Raw genomic sequence first — 20,025 nt, 5'->3', positions numbered from 1 at the left:
AAATGTCTTCTTGTTGTATTTTTCCCGTGACCAATATAAAGTGACCATCTTTGTCTTTTTTGACTTTAGTTGCTTTAAATCCACATGTATCTGAAAATAAGATTGCAACTCCTCTTTTCTTCTGAATTCCATTTGCCTGAAAAATTGTCTTCCAACCCTTGACTCGGAGCTTTAATTTGTCTTTTGAAGCCAGGTGTGTTTCTTTCAGACAGCAAATGGATGGCTTGTGTTTTTTAATCCAGTCAACCAATCTATGTTTCTTCAGTGGGGAATTCAAGCCATTAACATTTATTGAGATAATTGATAAGTGTGGTAGTATTCTATTCATCTTACTTGGTGAGAGTCCATTGCTTAGTTTTATCTTTTGCATCAGTGTGGAGGTTAGTTTCTGTCCTTTAATTTCTGAGTTCTTACTTTGCTGCTGATGCATTGTGGTGGTCAGTGTGCAGAACAGGTTGAAGTATTTCCTGTAGAGCTGGTCTTGTTGTGGCGAATTTCTTCAATGTTTGTATATCCGTAAATGATTTGATTTCTCCGTCAATTTTGAAGCTTAGCTTAGCAGGGTACAGAATTCTGGGCTGGAAATTGTTCTGTTTAAGTAGATTAAAGGTAGATGACCATTGTCTTTTTGCTTGGAAAGTTTCATTAGAGAAGTCTGCGGTCACTCTGATGGATTTGCCCCTGTAGGTCTACTGGCGCTTACTCCTGGCAGCTTGCAGAATCTTTTGTTTTGTCTTGACTTTGGACAGGTTCATCACAATGTGTCTTGGAGAAGCTCGGTTAGAGTTGAGGTGATCTGGGGTCTGATATCCCTCTGAGAGCAGTGTGTCAGAATCTTTGGTGATATTTGGGAAATTTTCTTTTATAATATTCTCTAGTATGGCTTCCATTCCTCTGGGGCATTCTTCTTCCCCTTCTGGAATTCCTATAACTCGTATGTTGGAACGCTTCATAAAGTCCCATAATTCTGACAGTGAACGTTCTGCTTTCTCTCTGTTCTTTTCTGCCTCTTTTACTATCTGAGTTATCTCAAAAACTTTGTCTTCTACCTCTGAAATTCTTTCTTCTGCATGGTCTAACCTGTTGCTGATACTTTCCATTGCATCTTTAAGTTCCCTGATTGACTGTTTCATTTCCTTCAGCTCTGCTATATCCTTTTTATATTCTTTGTATCATTCATCTCTTATTTGATTCTGTTTTTGAATTTCCTTTTGGTCATTTTCCACTTTATTAGCAGTTTCCTTCATTGTTTCCATCATTTCTTTCATTGTTTTCAACATGTGTATTCTAAATTCCCTTTCTGTCATTCCTAACATTTCTGTATAGGTGGAATCCTCTGCAGTAGCTACCTCATGGTCCCTTGGCGGTGTTGTTCTGGACTGGTTCTTCATGTTGCCTGGAGTTTTCTGCTGATTCTTCCTCATGGGTGATTTCCTTTATCTGTTTCCTTGCCCTAATTTTCCTTTCACTTCCTCTTACTCTTTAAGTTCTCGTGCCTGTGGACTAAGGGTTACAGGACCAGAAGGGTGAGAAGGTTGAAGAGCAAAAAAGGGATGAAAGAAAGGAGGACCGAGTGATAAGAGAAAAAAAAGAAAAATAGAGAAAGTAGAGGGGGTGGGTAAAAGGAATATTGACAAAAAGAAGAGAGGCACAGAAAGAGGGAGACAGAGCAATATAGGTGTACAGTAGGGTACTTTGATACAACCTTAAAAAACAAACCACCTTCTGGGGGTGCCCAGTTGGGTGGTTCCCTTGAGGTCAGCAGCTCTTTGCTAACCTGATCAGACACAGTACCCCACCTCCACCAAGTAGAGAGGAAAGACAAAAATGCTATAAATCAAACCAAAACAAGCAAACAGAAAACTTTACGGGATGAAATTGGCTGGAAAAACCAAATAATAGGGGTAGAAACACTAACAAAAATGAAGTTCTAATTATTGAAATAGGCAGTAATGGGAAATTATAATTAAACTAGAAAAATTGAGAAAGAAAAAGGATCTGTATGGAAAAGGTTGAACTTAACAAACAAAACAACAATCAACAACATCAAAATAAACAAAAAAAAACCAACCAAACCAAAAAAAAAACAAAACACAACCAATAACAAAGCAGTATGTATATGTTATTGAATATTGTCTGGGCAACACGTGGTCTTCTGGGGTATGAGATGTTAATCACAGTTCTGGTACGACTGGAGGCTGCTATTTTCTCAAACCCCAGCAGGTAGACACCCTAAACCTCTCTTCAGCCCACTTGAAAGGCACTTTGAACTTGTTCACTTGCTGAGCAGAAGCTTTCCCAGGGAAGTGCTTGTTGCTGGAATCACTGCTGAAGTGGCTATCCACTTACCCTGTGTGCCAAAACTGGTCTCCCTCTGCCCCCGAGGGTTAGGGCTGCAAGGCGGCTCAGACCCCACCCTTACGCTACTTGGTCACTGGGTTACCAGCTCCCACCCAATTCCAGCTCTGCGACCCTGAGGGCGGAGCTTGCCGGGGCAGATCGCTCACAATGGCTGCCTGTGACCAAAGCCAAACACTATTAGCTCCGTCTGGCTCAGCGGCTCAGACTGGGGCCCTAGACAAAGGCCAAAGTTCTCCGCACTCCTGCTCAGGCTCTCCCCAAGGCAGTTCAGCTGAGTGCCAAGTCCAAAGACACCAAAACAGTTCACAGGTAAGGCCTTTCTGGTTTGCAGTCTCGCTGCTACTGAACTTACAGTTGCGGGCGGGTTTAGACGGATTGAACACACACGACCACTTGCCGGTTTTCCACTGTTTAGTCCTCCTCTTGGGGTCCAGAAGTCTCTCGCTGACTCCCTGTATCCTCTCAGGGGTGATGATAGGCAGATCCCACCAGCCAGAGATGCCTGGAGTCCTATCTCCCCAGACTCACGGTGCCCAGATGCAAGGAAGCTGTTACTCAGCTGCCACCTTGCTCCGCCTCCCCTCTTTTTATTTTTTGTACATACTGAAGACAACCTGGTCTATGTGTGGCCTGAATTGCAATCTTGTCTTCCTCACGCTGAGGGGAGCGGGGTGACCGCAAGTCCAGCCCTGCGAAGACGTGGCGTTTGCCAGAATCTACCCAGAGCCTCTGCAGGACCAGCACCGAGGGCTGCTCCCAGCTGTTGCCAAGTGCGGAATCCCTTCTTTTGGGATTTTTATTGTTTCATGTCTTAAATGTGAATCTTTCATCCAGCAAGAGTCAATTTTTGACAGTAGTGAGCACTGCAGGTCCAATTTCAGTCTTCTACATGTGGCTAACAAGTTCTCCTAGCACCATTTATTAAATAGGGATTCTTTCCCCAATGTGTGCTTTTGTTTGATTTATCAAAGATTAGATAGGTGTATGCAGCTGGGTTTATCTCTAGATAAACCATAGATCTGTAGCTCTATTTTTGTGCCAGTGTCATGCTATTTTGATCACTGTACACTTGTAGTATAACCTAAAGTCTGGTAATGTGATACCTCCAGCTTTGTTTTTATTTCTTAAAATTGCATTAACTATTCAGATTTTTTTCTGGTTCCATATGAAATGAAGTACTATTTTTTTTCAAGTTCTTCAAAGTATAACATTGGTGCTTTGATTGGGATTACATAAATCTGTAGATCACTTTGGGTAGTATAAACATTTTAACAGTGTTGATTCTTCCCAGCCACAATCATGGTATATTCTTCCATTTGTTAGTGTCTTCTGCTACTTCTTTTCACAGGGTTTCATAGTTCTCTTTATAGAGATCCTTCATGTCCTTTGTTAGATATATTCCCCAGGTATTTCATTTTCTTTGAAGCTACTGTGAAGGGTATTGTGTCTGATTTTATTCTCATCTTGATTGTTACTGGAGTATATGAAGGCTACTGATTTGTGGGTATTGATTTTGTATTCTGAGATGCTGCTATATTCCTTGATCACTTCTAAGAGCTTTGTAGTTGAGTCCCTGCAGTTTCCAAGTATAAGATCATGTCATCCACAAAGAGCAAGAGTTTGACCTCCTCTGTCTCCATTTGAATACACTTGATCTTCTCTTGCCTGATTACACTGACTAGGACTTCCAGCACTATGTTGAGTAGCAGTGGTGATAGTGGAACCATCCTTGTCTGATTCCAGTTCTAAATAGAAATGTTTTCAGTTTTGCCCTATTCAGTATAATACTGGCTGTGAGTTTTTTATAGATGGTCTCTATCAGTTTAAGAAAATCCCATCTATGCCTATTTTCCTAAGTGTTCTTGTCAGAAAAAGATACTGGATTTTGTTAAATACTCTTTCTGCATCAATTGAGAGGATCATATGGCCTTTGTTTTTACTTTTATTTATGTGGAGAATTATATATATGGATTTATGTATGTTGAAACAACCTTGCATCCCTGGGATAAAATCCACCTGATCATAACGTATGATTTTTTTGTGTTTGTTTTTGTTTTTGTTTTATTGTTGGGGATTCATTGAGGGTACAAGAAACCAGGTTACACTGACTGAATTTGTTAGGTAAAATCCCCCATACAACTGTGTCTTGCCCCCAAAGGTGTGCACACATTAAGACCCTACCCCCCCCCTTGTTTCTCTCTGTATAGCTGTATTCTGTTTCCTAGGATCTTATTAAATATTTTTACATTGATATTCATTATTGATATTGGTCTATAGTTTTCCTTTTAGGTTAGGTCCTTTCCTAGTTTTGGAATCAAGGTGATATTTGCTTCACAGAATGTGTTGGGGAGGATTCCTTCCATCTCTGTCTTAGAATAAGTTATGCAGTATAGATACCAATTTCTCTTTGAAGGTTTGGTAGAATGCTGGTGTGAAACATCAGGGCTTTTCCTTTCGGGAAGATTTTGTATTATTTGTGCAATTTTGGTGCTTGATATAGATCTATTCAAAATTTCTAATTCTTTCTGGTTAAGTTTAGGAGGGTGATATTATTCCAGATATTGGTTCATTTCCATGATATTTTTAACTTTCTGGGCATAGAGTTTTTTGCAGTAATCATTGAGGACTTTCTATTTCTGTGGTATCTGTTGTTATTTTTCATTTCTGATTGAAGTTATTAGAGATCTCACTTTTCCGTTTCTGGCTAGTCTGGCCAAGGGTTTTTGATTTTATTAATCACTTAAAAGAACCAACTTTTTGTTTCATTGACCTTTCAAACTGTTCTTATGTTCTTGTTTTCCTATAATTCTGCTCTGATTTTGGTTATTTATTTTCCTCTGCTAGGTTTGGTATGTGATTATTCCTTTTCCAATTGGTCAAGATGATCCCTTAGGTTTGGCTTGCACCTTTTCTGTTTTCTAGATGTAGGTATCTAATGCTACAAATTTCCCTCTTAGAACTGCTTTTGAAGTATCCCACAGGTTTTGATAGCTTGTGGCTTGATTGTCAAGGAATCTAATGATTTCATTCTTTATCTTGTCCTTAACCCAGCTGTCATTCAGCATGAGGTTGTTTAAGTTTCATGACTTTATGTGGAAATGAAGATTTCTGTTGGAGTTGAGTTATACTTTCATTCCTTGATGGTCTGGGAAGATACAAGGTATTGGAGTTTGATCTGTGCCCTAAGATATGATCAATTTTGAAGGATGATCTGTGGGCTGACAAGAAGAATATATGCTCAATTTTATTAGGATGAAATGTTCTATACATCTCTGATAAGCCTATTCGTTCTAAGGTCAAGTTTAAGCCCATTGGTTTGTTGTTTAGCTTCTGCTTGGAGAATCTGTCCACTACTGTCAAAGGGGTGTTGAAATCTCCAGCTATTATGTAAGGGGAGATGAGCTGTGGGCTTAAGGCAACCAAGAGAAAATTTGTTCACTTTTGTTCCAGGCAGGATGGAGTCCCAGAGGTGGAAATTCCTAGGTGCAGAAGAACTGGGACTTTGTGGCTCTCTCCCATGGAGTGAGATGAGAGGTTCTCTGTGCCTCATTTTGGGGGAGGGGGCATCTCCCTTCCACTTTGGCACCAGATGCCTTCAGTCTAGTCACTCCATACTTAATCTCTTAAGTTTTCTGTCTTCCTCTTTCTCATCCTTGCAGTTTGTATCAATGGGGATGATGTGCACCTTCATTTCTTCTCCTTGTGTTTAACCCCCCAATTTTGACTTTTCCCAGTTAGATTCAGTCCATGTTTTCTCCTTCTGGACAGGAGCTTCTGGTGAATGCTGCCTCTAGTTGGCCAACTTGCCCTATTAGAATGTGACAATTATCTATTTATATGGATTTGTGGGATATTTATTTTCTATTTTGGATTACAATGCAAGTCTATGTTATTCTGTTATTCAAATAAAACTATTGCTCTAAACTTTGGCCATTGGAAGCTCTTTTAGTTAGTTCCTATTGTATGAATATTTTTATGTAAGTATGACTATCTTATATGGTAGTTAGAATATTGTACGTATCAAGTTTTAAAACGTTAATTTGTCCATATTATAAAAGTAATACATGCTTATAAGAGAGAGTTTTTTTGTTTTGTTTTGTTTTGTCAGTTTTGGGCTGGGGCTGGGTTTGAACCCATCACCTCTGGTATATAAGGCCAGCGCCCTACTCCTTTGAGCCACAGGCACTGCCCGAGAGATAGTTTTAATAGCACAAAGTTCATAAAAGCTAAACTTACACAAAACACAAAAATCAGAGTTAACTTTTTAAACATGTTATCTTATGTTTTTATATGAATATTTAGAAATCTTACTAATCATTTAAGGTTAATTAACACCTTCTTTGGTCTTCTAAGAAATATAGTATGGAAACTATCCTGATAAAGAGGAAGTTTGTCTTAAAATAATGTATTAGTTTCTTCCTAATTAAAAAGAGAAATAAAGCTATCGATGACCCAAAGCACTTAATATAACATTTTTATTTTAGAAAGTAATTTTGAAAATTCCTTGGCAATTAATATAGTTATCATACATCTTTTTTTTTTTTGTTATTTACACAGATGAATAACTAAAGGTATAAAGAGCCAAGATATGGTGTACAGCTACTTAATAGAATATAACCAGTTGGGGCCATGTTATCTGCCTGTAATTCCAGCACTTTGGGGTGTCAAAGATAGCTGGAGGCCATGAATTCACAACTAGCATGAACAACATAGTAAGATCCCCAACTTTACAAAAAATATTTTAATTAGCAGGGTGTGGTGATGTGCACCTGTAGTCCTAACAACTTGGAAGGCTGGGGCAGGAGGATTGCTTGAACCCAGGAAGTAGAGGTTAGAGTGAATATGATTATGCCAGTGTACTCCAGTCTGGGCAACAGAGTGAGACACCATCTCTAAAAAAACATTAGTAGTAGAACCATTACAACGTTATTAACTTTTACTCAAAAATGGTAAGGGATTCCAAACAATTAATGGAATGAAAAATGTAGTTCCAGAAAACACATTCTCAGTATCAAGAATAAAGCAGAAAAGAAAAAGCTGCATAGCCAAACATTGGATCCCAAACTCTAGAATCTTCCCAGCAGGGTCTGGGATTTTGAGTTTTAAAATGATGGTGAAAATTAAGATCTATAATACATTTGCAACTTCTCATTCCTACTCTTGAGTCCTTTACTTTGATCAACCTCTTTGCTATTAAAAGTACATCTTTGAACCACATTTTTCCCTAAAAAGAGTATTTAGTTGTTACATATTTTGTGTCCTTGCAAAATCATTGAGTCAGTCCTTTTGTTTTTTTTATAAATGAAAGATGACTTACATGGGAATAAAACATGTATAGGGCATGGCATTCTTTTTCTTTTTACTATTTTTGGGCATTTAGTATTGGTGAGGTCAGCCTGATATTTTTTTATGTTTTTTAAGTTAGTAAAAACATTCTCCCTGGCTGGATGCACATCCTTTGATTTATAAAGTTACCCAGCATACACTTAGATGGAGGGGCCCTTTATTGCTTTTGCTTCCTTCTGAAGACTGCTAACCCTGTTTCAGCTGTTTCTCCAACTTGAGAAAGTTTGATTCAGTTGTGCTTGATGTTACTTTGATTCTAATTTTAATAGTTTGACTTGACTTGAAATTCCTATAATTTTTAATTTGGAAATTTAATTTTTGACCACTAGTTTTTCTCTTCTAGGAGAGATTCCAAGTTTAAATAAACTATTTAAAGCTACTTGGGTTTAACATTAATATTCAGTTTATCAAAGTAAAAAATTTAGAAACTTAGTTTTTTTCAAGCTTTTATGTCTTTTGTCAATCTTGTAAATTTATGTATTGGGTCAATGTTATATGAATAAGAGCTGTACTTCTGGTAGGGACTTTGATTAATGTTCGATCAACTTAATTTAAACTATTTATAGAGACTCAGCCGCGGGGCAGCCGGTCCAGAACAGAGGGAGAGATAACATCAAGATGCCCAAGAGTGAGGAAACTGTACTCCAAAATGATCCCAATGAAGCAAAGTGTGGAGCCCATAATTCTGAAACATCAGAGAAGAACCAAGAAGAGGAAGACTTCTGTTTAAATAACTACTCTCCTCGTCTAATAGAAACAATTAACGAAGTTTCCAGGATGAGCATTGCTCATGAAATCATGGTAAACCAAGATTTCTACATGGAAGAGAATGTTTATCTCCAAACAGTCTGGAAGACAGATTCATGGAGACATTGTACAATGTTTTTTGGGACCATTTAAGAGAACAACTCTTGAGTAATCCTCCCGAATTCACTTGTGCTCTTGAACTTATGACAGAAGTTAAGGAGGTTTTGCTATCACTGCTATTACCACGCCATATCCACCTAAAAAATGAGATTAAAGAAGTTCTGGACATGGATCTCCTCAAGCAAGAAGCAGAACATGGAGCCCTAGACGTCTCTCGTCTCTCTAACTACATTCTTAGTTTGATGACCCTGCTATGTGCACCAGTTCGAGATGAAGCAGTAAAGAAACTACAGAGCATAACAGATCCAGCACAGTTACTGAGGGGCATCTTCCATGTTCTGGGCCTAATGAAAACGGACATGGCAAACTATACCATCCAGAGCATTCGACCCTACCTGCAGGAATATTCCATCCAGTATGAAAGAGCTAAATTCCAGGAACTCCTTGACAAACAACCCAATCTCCTTGATTACACCAAGAAATGGTTAACCAAAGCAGCCACAGACCTCATTACACCATGTCTGAATTCTCCTGACATGCCCAGCTTCTCCAGCATGGCCTGTTCATCTCCAGACAAGGCAGCTAAGAATTCAGATCCTCCCAATCCCATAATGGTGCTATACCAGGGCTACCTGAATCTCCTCCTCTGGAATCCTGAAAATGAAGAATTCCCTGAGACTCTGCTGATGGACAGAATCCGGGTCCAGGAAATGGGGTCCCATTTGTGCCACTTGACTATATTGGCCTCAGTCTTACTAGTGGCTAGAAGTTTCTGTGGTTCAATTTTATTCAACTCACCTGGATTTGTGGATAAACTAAAATGCATAACCAAGGCTGTGACTGAGGAATTTAACTCCAAGCCTGAAGAAGCTATGTTGAATGTGAGTGAACAGGTGTCTCAGTAAATTCATTGTGGCCTCAAGGACCTGGGCTTTACTAAGCAGTGAAAACACGGTATGTCTTATAGGACAACTCCAGAACATCACCAAGAAAGAAAACCATGTCCGTAGTATCATTGATCAGCGCCTCCTTTTGTTTCTCAAATGCTGTTTGGTTCGTGGCATGCAGGAGTCTCTGCTACACTTCCCTGAAGGCCTTAATCACCTCGAAGGAGAGTTGACAGAACTAGGCTGGAAGTTTGTCAAGCTGATGCATCATAATCAGCAGGTATTTGGCCCATACTATGCTGAGATCCTAAAAAATGTCGATACTCTAGCTCAAGCACAAGAAACAGAAGTGGAACCTATCTGTAGTGCTGGACTCCAACCATGGCAACAGGGACCCAGGAGAGAGGGCTCAGCATGTTCCTGAGATGATATCACCTGTGGCCAGCAGAGAAGTCAGCCGTCTTCCTCACTACAGCCGGGATACAGGGCTGCAGGGGTCAGCATGTAAACACCAGCTGACCCAACCCCCTTCGTTAATAAACTTCTGAGCTGCAAGAAAAAAAAAATAATAAACTATTTATAAACTTAGTAAGTTAAATTATTTAAATATTTTAAATGTATTTATAATTATTATGTTCAGTTTTCTTGTTAAATACTTCAAAATGTGCAGCCCTGACAAGTTTCCACCATGTACTTAGACAATCACAAACCTAATAAATTACCTTATAAATATAATCTCAAATAACCTTAAACATACTGATACATTATATAGATAGGCAAATTATTTTTTAACATTCAACTTAAATCTAAAACTCTAAAATTAATTATATAGTTTATTAAGAATCACAAGGTGTATATGTTAGAATCTCTTAAACATTGCAAATTCTTTAAATTCAAATATTGGGAGACTATCTCACTGATTACCAAATTTATTTTTAAACCTAGCACACAAACGGTAAACCTATAAGTTTGATTCATATAGTATTATTAATTTCCCAGGGGTGGAAAACCATTTAAATTAAGAAAACCAGAGTCATCCTGTCAAGATGACGTTACTTGATAGGATGAATTGACATTACATTCAAGAGGAATTGAAGGTATTGTAGTAGTTTGTTCAGGCTGCTATAGCAAAACACCAGAAAGCCACCATAAGTGGCTTTCAAACAACAGAAATTTATTTTCTGAAGACTAGGAAGTTCAAGGTCATGGGGCCAGTGGATTCAGTGTTTGGCAAAGGCTCATTTCCTGGTTCATTAATGGCTGTCTTCTCTTTGTAATCTCACGTAGTAGAAGAGAAAGAGAAAGGTCTCTGGTTTCCTTTTATAAGGGCACTAATCCCACTTATGAGGCCTCTGCCTTTGTGATCTAACCACATCCCAAAGGCTGTCCACCTTCCTTGATAATGCCTTCACATTAGAGGTTTGGATTGCAACATATGAATCTGACAGCTGGTGGAGAGGGCACAAACATTCTATCTATAGCATTTATTATTTCAAATAGGTCGCGGTTTGTGGATTCACAGTTAATAACTTTAATACAGTTATTTATCAGTCAAAAGTTTGGGACCAGCAGAAAGAATAGGGGCTACATAATTTCAAGATGAGAGATCTGAGGCACAGACAAAAACATGAATTTCTTCCAACCCAAGCTTTTTGTGTATTATGAAAACAACAAGAGATTCCAAGTTAATACTGTGTGGGAGTCTAGGTTCAAGTATACACTCATGTCTTTTTAAGCTTCTTTCAATTTGTCACATGATATGGTTAGATGAGATTCTGTGACCCTTCCTTACCAGTAGATTATTTTATTAACTGATTGGATTGAAGAGATCTGTTTAATTCTGAGTGTATTAACCACAACTCTAATGGTATTTTAGTGACAAATACAGGTGTTTGTCATTCTCTCCTTCAAACTTTTTCAGATCATGTTTTTCTTTAATTCTTCATTCTGGAAGAATTTAATTTTTTTCCCCATTAGATTGATTTGGCTTTTTTCATTGTAATTCAGTTATTTTATGTTGAATGTACATTATAAACTTCCCCCAAACCCTATACTCAATGACTTTTTTTTGTAAAATAATCACTTTCCATTTATCTCCATAAGTGTTTTTTATTTTTTTTTAAGTTGAAGCACAAAAATAAATGATAACCCCTGTTGTGAAGTTAGAACTATATTTCTGGGGAACTTGAGACATCTGACTCAAATTTGGAGGAATTCTACTTCCATACCACCTTCAGACTTAACACTGCAACACAGACTACTACTCGTCTGCCCTGCAAATTTCAAAAATGCTAGCTTCTGCAATTTCATGAGCTGAGTTCATAAAGTCTCTCTCCTTCTTGCACTAGACCTCGATTTCTCTCTCATCTATCTACTATCTATCTGAGAAGGGGATAGGGCATGACAATAGACTGAATTTAACCTGAAGGCTTTCTCTAAAATACGATGAGGGAGTACTGAGGATTTGTGAGGATTAGAGCAAAACAATCTTCTTTATATTTTAGACTGATTTGGCAGCTTTCTGCAGAATGAGTTCAAGTAGGGTAAGACCAGAGGCTGCCAGAAGAACAGTTCTAAGGATTCTGTCCAAGACAATGATGAGTCTGAACTATATTGGGACAAAGAGCATGGTAGTGGTCAGAACAATATTAAATATGTTACATTGATTAGCATGGATAAGTAGGATGCAGGAAGGGAGAGGGGGAAAATGTGAGGATGCTTGAGTTTTCTAGATTAAATGATTCCTCATTGAGATGAAACAGCTGGGATGTTTCTTCTCTTGTGTTACTATTTCCACTTTGCAGAGAGCCCCATCTTCTGCTTCCAGGAACACTGACTTATGTTCAAGGAATTAATTTTCTATTAGTTTATTCATTTGTGTCACAGACCTTAGCGATTTCTTACCCAAAATCTACATTAAAGAGCCTTAAACCAAGATGGGAACTGATGGCAATATTATGTAGACCTGAACTCTGCCAAAATGTGTGTCTGAGAATTCCTGGCAAGGGAGGATGTAATCTGCCTTCTGCTCCATGACAAGTCACGAAAAGATGCAGAGGATTGCTCAACCACCGTGTCTCCTGGTATTCTCCATTTGTGTGGCAAAGAGAAGTTACCTTTTAAAGAAAGAGGAAGGAGAGAGTATTTATCTGCTAAGATTCTCCCCAACTGCTGTTTCTCAATGGTCAATTTTTTTTCCCACAAAGAGATAATGTCCCTAAACTTCTGGGCCGTGGCATCTAGTCCATTCCGTGACCTCTTAGAATGCTGAATTCCAAATTTCACTATGTGATGTTCTTAAATTCAAAAGCTGTGATCAGACCAGAAAATCCAAATGTGCAGATGGTCAGCCAACGAAAAAGATTCAGAACACTTAGGACACATTTCTAGGTGGTCTCAGGCAACAGAACAGAGTTTAAAGTCCAGTAGTGTCAGATAAGAGCAGTAATTAGGATGATGAGTGGAGCTGGAGGACTCTGAAGGGATGCATAAGATTTGCACCCCATTTATAATCCATTTTTATTACTGTAAGTGTCACACTAGGTGTTTGATCCACATTACCTGATCTCCACCACAACCTTATACATCTATTATGTGTGAGGAAATTAAGGTGTAAGTGGTGTAAGATGTACTGGCCAAGGCCACATGGCTAGTAAGTGTTGAAGCTAGAATTCAAACCCAAATTTGCTTGGTTTTGAAACCTCAGATTTTCCACTGATCTAAAAGAAAACTGAAAGTTGTAAGTCACACATTTCTATGTTTTTGTCCTTTTATAGGCTATCTTGTAACGTGCTTCCTATGTTAAAATTCAATGTTTCAGAAAACTTAACTAATAGCTCCTGCCTATACTCATCATATTTTATCTTTGAAGTAAGTAGGAATGTATGTAACATAAATTAAAGAGTTACTGTGCATATGAAATTATTCTTGGATTCCAGAATTGTTAAGGAATTATAAAACAAAATGGTATCTCAAAAGACAAATAACAGTCAGAAAAATATAATCTTAAGATATTTAAATGCTTTATTTCATTTCTGATCTTGAATATAGAAACAAGTTTATTTTAATTTTCTTACTTTGTGTCGACTAACTTTCTAACTTTGCTTTTTATTGTAGTTAACGCTATGATATTATGAATTCAATATTCTGTTTTGGGGGATTTCCTGCTGTTTCCCAAAGTTGACTGGCTTTGAACACTCGGGCTTGTAGTCAATGTTATAGTGCCAAATCATATCAGTAAAAGCATCACTGTGGTACTTCCATATAGCAAACAGCATAGAACTTTCATTCATTAGTTCAACAAACATATCAAGTATTTCAATAACCTAAGTCCATCATGGTAGGCAGCTTCTAAGATGGCCTCCAGTGATCCTCACCTCCAGGTATTTATAGCCTTGTGAATTCCCCTTCACATACTAAGGTGTTTGGTGACCAACAGCATTTGGCAAAGTGATAGTATGTCACTTCCAAACAAGGTTATAAAAGATAGTGCATCTTGTCTTAGCATCTATCACTCCTTTTCTCTCACTCTTGGATCCCTCACTCTGGGGAAAGTCAGTTGGCCATGTTGTGCAGATATTTAAAAGTCTGTGGCTCAGTTGGTAAGGCGCCGGCCCCATATACCGAGGGTGGCAGGTTCAAACCCGGTCCCGGCCAAACTGCAACCAAAAAATAGCCGGGCGTTGTGGCGGGCGCCTGTAGTCCCAGCTACTTGGGAGGCTGAGGCAAGAGAATCGCTTAAGCCCAGGAGTTGGAGGTTGCTGTGAGCTGTGTGAGGCCATGGCACTCTACCGAGGGCCATAAAGTGAGACTCTGTCTCTACAAAAAAAAAAAAAAAAAAGTCTATGGAGAGGCCCACGTTGAAAGGATCTCAAGTTTCTAACCAATCAGAGAGGAAGTGAGGCTGACAAATAACTGTGTGATTGAGCCTGGAAGTGTGCCCCTCATACCCTTGAGAATTAGCCCTGGCCGACAGCTGAGTTACAACCTTGTGAAAAACCTGAGAATTCCTGGCAAGGGAGGATGTGACCTGGAGTGATGCTGATCTTTCCACCTTAGCAAATGAGGTTTGATTCAGGGTGACTAGATCCAGAACCATCCAGCTGAGCCACTCCTAAACTCCTGACCTACAGAAACTGTGTGAGGTCACAAAGTTGTTATTTTAACCTGTTAAGTTTGGGAAAATTTTGTTACACAACAGTGAAAGACAAAAACACTTATGCTAGGTGCAAGTAATGCAAAAACTAATTTAAGATATTATTTTCATTGTTAAGGGGCTTCCACACAGAGTAGTGAGTAATCAAGATTTGTTGAAGGACTGATGGACTGAATGAATTAATTAAATGAATAGATCAAAGAAAAAAGACTTAGTTTTTGAAGCATATTTCCAGTTAATTATGTATTTGGATTTACCTATTTTAGCCCTTTCTACCTCCTTTTCCAAAACTTTTGTCACCCCCGAAGAGGGTGAAATAAGCAAGTCTATCTTTTCACTGACTAAGATAATTCATAAGATACTTACCTTGTATCAGCTAATGTTCCTTTCTATCTTCATAATCTATAATAACATTGCAAGCCATTGAATTGCTTGCTTTAGAAACACACTTTCTGTTAAAACCTAATATTCTGGGGGGCAGAGACAAGAAGGCTGACTGAAGCCAGCTTTCCACAGAGGCTCCTGTTCAGAAGGAGAGATAAAGGACAGAAATTTAGCAAGTAACCTGGTCAATTTGAGCTGCGCCAAGAGAGAAGGTTGAAGAATGCACATCAACCCTGCTGAGGCGAGCTGCAAACCCAAGAATACAAACAAAAGGTATAAAATCCATCACCAAGTGGACGGGAGTCCCCTCCCCCATGAGAATGGCTTGGAGTGCCCCACAAACAAACAAGCAGAGTTCAAAGGTCCTCCCACTACACTCCACGGGAGAGACCCTCTAAAAACTGGACCTACCTTCCCTACTAGGGTGCCACGGCGTTCTCCTGCCAGGCATAAAACTGTATAGAACTGTATATATTCTCTACCTGCAATTCTGAGCTCCCAGCACTCCCCTCCACTCTTACTCTGAGGTCTGGAGGCTTGTCCCCCAGGAGTCCAGATTCTTGGGTGATTTCTCGAGGGGTGTGGACAGGGCCTAGACTGCAGCTGGTCAGTGCTGATTCTGCGGCATGGGAGTGAGGAGAGGACGGTGGGCTGAAAGGGAACCATGCCCCTGGAGCGGCAGTGCCCCGAGGCACAGAGCAGCAGCCATTTTTGGCAACAATAGGGCTCACCCCTGGATATTCCAAAGCCACACTCCCTGTCTCCCTGGGCAACCAGAGGAGGCTGGGCATCTTCTCAGGTGGCAACCACTGTGGAACAGATCTGGGACTGAAATGCAGGCCCCATGAGTTAAGGGTTTGCCTGAGGTGGTACTGGCCTGGGTGGAGCGTGGGGACTAGAAAACACACATGCAGAGCCTATAGATCAGGGGATTGTCAGCCTATAGACAAAGGAAGGCAGGAGGCTAGAACTGACACTTAACTGTGCTGCAAATACAAACCTGCAAGATCAAAGACAGGGCCTGAGGCACAGGTTCTGGGAACTCAAAACAGCTTCTCTTCTCCAGGGGAATTTAGCAGGGACAGAAACAAATTCCCACAAAGATATTTGCAGGTTATGTCTCTGACAAAGGTTTAATAACCAGAATCCACAGAGAACTCAAACGCATAAGCAAGAAAAGAACAAGTGATCCCATTGCAGGCTGGGCAAGGGACTTGAAGAGAAACTTCTCTGAAGAAGACAGGCGTATGGCCTACAGACATATAAAAAAAAATGCTCATCATCTTTAATCATCAGAGAAATGCAAATCAAAATTACTTTGAGATAACATCTAACTCCAGTAAGATTAGCCCATATCACAAAATCCCAAGACCAGAGATGTTGGCGTGGATGTGGAGAAAAGGGAACACTTCTACACTGCTGGTGGGAATGCAAATTAATACATTCCTTTTGGAAAGATGTTTGGAGAACACTTAGAGATCTAAAAATAGATCTGCCATTCAATCCTATAATTCCTCTACTAGGTATATACCCAGAAGACCAAAAATCACATTATAACAAAGATATTTGTACCAGAATGTTTATTGCAGCCCAATTCATAATTGCTAAGTCATGGAAAAAGCCCAAGTGCCCATTGATCCACGAATGGATTAATAAATTGTGGTGTATGTACACCATGGAATATTATGCAACCTTTAAGAAAGATGGAGACTTTACCTCTTTCGTGTTTACATGGATGGAGCTGGAACATATTCTTCTTAGTAAAGTATCTCAAGAATGGAAGAAAAAGTATCCAATGTAGTCAGCCCTACTATGAAACTAATTTAGGGCTTTCACATGAAAGCTTTAACCCAATTATAACCTAAGAATATGGGGAAGGGGGAGAGGGAGGGGGGAGGATGGGCAGAGGGAGGGTGATTGGTGGGATTACACTTGTGGTGCATCTTACAAGGGTACATGTGAAACTTAGTTAATGTAGAATATAAATGTCTTAACACAATAACTAAGAAAATGCCAGGAAGGCTATGTTAACCAGTGTGATGAAAACGTGTCAAACGGTCTATAAAACCAGTGTATAGTGTTCCATGATCTCATTAATGTACACAGCTATGATTTAAAAAAAAGAAAGAAAATGGACCCTTACTTATGTCATTGTTAAAAAAGAAAAACCTAATATTCTTCTTATTTTACTTTATGAGAACCCACAAATGGAAACAAGCTCCTGACTTACAACAGTAATCTCCCCATTATCTGGCATCCATGGACACTGGTAGATTCCCAGTAAATGTAGCTTCTGATTGTTTGAGAGTCATTATTAAAAATAGGCCCAAGGAATTCTATACCTCATACAACACCACATTGTACCATAAACTCTGTATTGACTTGATATTAAAATTGAAATTCACTAATTAAAAGCAAGGTAAGACAAAGACAAACTTTACATACTGTAAAACAATTTTGTAAATGTGGTGTATAGTACAATTTTAATTATATGACAATCTATACACTTTTCAACTTCACTGTTACACTTTTTTCATTTCAAGTAATCCCATCAACACTTAATGCTGTTACAGAGAACCCCTGGGGGCCATGAACGTGATGTCTGAAGGACTACCTGACTGACAGAGCTTTGGCACAGCAAGTTTAAACTCTGACTTTTTTTATTTTGGGCTGAGTATTTTATTTATTTAATTTTTCTGGATGAATTATATGATGGTTGCTTGAGTTCTGAATAACAGGGAGTTTCCTGTAGTTTATTCAGTTCCACATCCCATGTAGTGAGTGTGTTTTCTTCCCAGGTGTTTGATACTATGGAAATTTTAAGACAAAGCACATACACACCCAAGTTATACCTGGAGTGATTTCCCCCTTTCCCTTAGTTTATAATATCTGGCAACTCCCCAACATTGGGGAATTTGAGCTACATTAGGACAATGTGAATAGGGAAGCCAGACAAAGGGAATTTTAGGGGGGAGAGAGAAGATAGGACAGAAGTGTCTTTGCAATGGTTCTTGTTGTAAAAGAACTGAAATCAAAATTATAGCCAAGAGAAGTTATGCAAATCAATAAGATAATATGCTGTATTTTCCTAAATAATTGATTTTACTCATATCGTGGAGTTTCTATGTGGAAGTTAGGTAACTAAAATATTTTTATGATAAACGTGGGTGCAATTAGGAAATTGAATGGAAGATTAGTATGATCATTTTAATAAAGACCAGCATTTGAGTTACCAGTTCCTGAGAAATACACAGTATTTTCTTCCCTTAGGAGTGTTTTGGTGAAATTTCTCAAGATGAAGAATCCCTTTGCCTTTATTGCATCCCCTCTCTGTTCAGGAATGAAGATAAGGCATTGCTCTTCCCAAGGAGATACTGTAGATCACTGGTTTGGAGCGAAACATTCACATTAAACCTGGTCATAATATGGAGGGGATGAGGAGCTAGATGGAACCATCTGAGACACGGTATTATGCCACATTGTAGACACCTTATTTAATTTTCTTTTCTAAATCCCAACATACTGCTTTGCTTTATCTTTTTCACTTTTGTTGTGAAAAGAATTTGAGACTAAACTCAAGCAGAGAAAAATATGTGCAAATGACTCAATCATCTATAAACTTTTTCCCCTTAAATTTGGGGAGTGGGTGTAAAGACAAATGAGGTTTGAGTCAGTAGTGATTAGTAAGTTAAGGAAGTAATTGGGACAGAAGATTGGGAAATTTCTTCCTTAAACAAGTTTCCTCGTGGTCCTGGCAGAGGCCAATGGAATGCAGAAAGATTTGGAAGGAACTCACGGTCACAGAACGTCTCTTGCACTGGACTGCGACGTCTTGAGGCAGGATTCCTGCTTGCTTTGCTTCCAGCCGCATTCCCAAAGATGAGCACAGTGACTGCTTCATTGTCTTAATGTGTATTCAATTAGTATTGTTGAGTGAATATAAGGTAGTTCATTACCAGAAAAATATGCATTTCTTCTTCCCAACTTTCCTACTATGTAATTTTTCAAAGTCACAGGACTACAGGCACCTTTTCACCTTTTGAAAATACAGTTGAAAAGAGAGGAGAGACTGTCAATCATATACAACTTGAATTTTCCTTGGTAGGAATACTTTTCTCATCCATAATGTATTATTCATGAAAAACTTCTCATGGACAGCAGACAGGAATCCCTCACTTCACTATTTTGAAATAAATCATCAAAATTTTAACAATAAACCGCTGACTTTTTAATCTCAAATGTTAGACTCCAAGTGTCTTAGTATATTCCTGCTGCTATAAGGGAAACTACTTTAGGCTGGGTAATTTACAAGTAATAGAAATTTATTTATCAGCTAGGTGCCTGTAGCTCAAGCTGCTAAGGCACCAGCCACATGCACCAGAGCTGGCAGGTTCAAATCCGGCCCAGGCCTACCAAACAATGACAACTACAACCAAAAATTAGCTGAGCATTGTGGAAGGTGCTGATAGTCCCAGCTACTCGGAAGGCTGAGGCAAGAGAATTGCTTAAGCCCAGGAGTTGGAGGTTGCTGTGAACTGTGATGCCACTGTATTCTACCCAGGGTGATAGCTTGAGGCTCTGTCTCAAAAGAAAAAAAAAAAGAAATTTATTTCTCGAGAATTCAAGAACTCAAGATCAAGGTGCCAGCAGATACAGTGTCTGGTGAGGGCTCACTCTCTGCTTCTCAACTGTAACCTTCTTGCTGTGTTCTCACAGGACAAAGGGGACTAACTCTTCCTTTAAAACTTTTATAAAGGGAATGATCCCATGCATCAAGGCAGAGCCTTCATGGCCTAATCACATCCCAAGGGTCCTACCTTTAATGCCATCATCTTGGGGGTTAAATTCCAGCATATTAATTTTGGAGGGACACATCCAGTCAAACCATAACACCAAATGTGTAATCCCAACTCCTGCATATTAATCAGTTATCAAGATTGTCTGAAAGCCTTGAAACACCACACTTAGTAAGATGTAACAGCTTTGAAAACTCATCATTACAAATATTTTGTGGATTTTTACCTT

General features: G+C 39.0%; 1 pseudogene; it reads left to right on the top strand.

Annotated features, from left to right (window-relative positions):
- The first annotated feature begins 8,325 nt into the window (after nt 1-8,325).
- LOC128581100 (T-complex protein 11 X-linked protein 2-like) lies at nt 8,326-9,885 on the top strand (annotated as a pseudogene).
- The last annotated feature ends 10,140 nt before the right edge of the window (nt 9,886-20,025 follow it).

This window comes from Nycticebus coucang, chromosome 3 (genome assembly GCF_027406575.1).
Source record: "Nycticebus coucang isolate mNycCou1 chromosome 3, mNycCou1.pri, whole genome shotgun sequence".
Taxonomy (NCBI): domain Eukaryota; kingdom Metazoa; phylum Chordata; class Mammalia; order Primates; family Lorisidae; genus Nycticebus; species Nycticebus coucang.
Note: the sequence above shows the minus strand (reverse complement) of the source record. Positions and strands in the feature narration are given on the sequence as shown.